This window comes from Oncorhynchus kisutch, linkage group LG3 (genome assembly GCF_002021735.2).
Source record: "Oncorhynchus kisutch isolate 150728-3 linkage group LG3, Okis_V2, whole genome shotgun sequence".
In the NCBI taxonomy this organism is placed as follows: Eukaryota; Metazoa; Chordata; class Actinopteri; order Salmoniformes; family Salmonidae; genus Oncorhynchus; species Oncorhynchus kisutch.
This window is the reverse complement of record NC_034176.2, coordinates 56984132-56984494: the sequence shown is the minus strand read 5'-3', so window position 1 is coordinate 56984494 and position 363 is coordinate 56984132.

Here is a 363-nt window from a genome sequence, read left to right as displayed (position 1 = left end):
TCGTGCATTTTATGAACTATCCCAATGACCTATTCATGATGTGACTTTGGGTTTTGATGCTTGGCACTCCACCAATACAGAAGCTGTGGGATCATGATTTATTGTCTCCGCCGTAATGTAAAATTCCCAAAATGAGGACTTCAAGTAAACAAACAAACTGTATTCTTCAAACAGTCCCTGAGCTAAGATCGCGGTCTGTGACCAGGGCCCAGGAAACATGGACCACGGGAAAATGGGAGGGAGATTTGGCAGAAACAGCCCAAATACTACAGCGATGAGAGGAAGCAAGTACAGTCGTTTGGTCAGAGCCAGTGTCCTTCTATACAGTAGTAACCTATATCCAAATCATGACACAGAAAATAT